This window comes from Elephantulus edwardii, unplaced genomic scaffold, assembly GCF_000299155.1.
Source record: "Elephantulus edwardii isolate Elephantulus edwardi_28Jun2011 unplaced genomic scaffold, EleEdw1.0 scaffold00058, whole genome shotgun sequence".
NCBI classification, from domain to species: Eukaryota; Metazoa; Chordata; class Mammalia; order Macroscelidea; family Macroscelididae; genus Elephantulus; species Elephantulus edwardii.
Genome location: NW_006399808.1, coordinates 14,660,690 through 14,660,988, shown reverse-complemented (window position 1 = coordinate 14,660,988; position 299 = coordinate 14,660,690).

The following is a 299-nucleotide window of genomic DNA, read 5'->3' as shown; positions in this document are numbered from 1 at the left end:
AAATGGGTACTTTCCCCTTACATGATTTATAGTCTTTGAAAAGTGGGTATGGTAGTTCACATGTTAGAACTACTCAAATAACATAATTTAATAAGTGAATGTAAGGTAGAAATAATAATTTACTGTTCAGTTCCATAGTGTTAGTTTCTTCATTTTATTTTATACCGGTTTATGTAATGAGTTCAAATACATTGTTTTTCACACAAGATCTTTTCTATTTTCTTCACCACCACCTCCATCAAATTGGGTGACCCTGTGATTACCCAAACCCTGCCCAGCCTCTCTTTTCTGCTTCTATC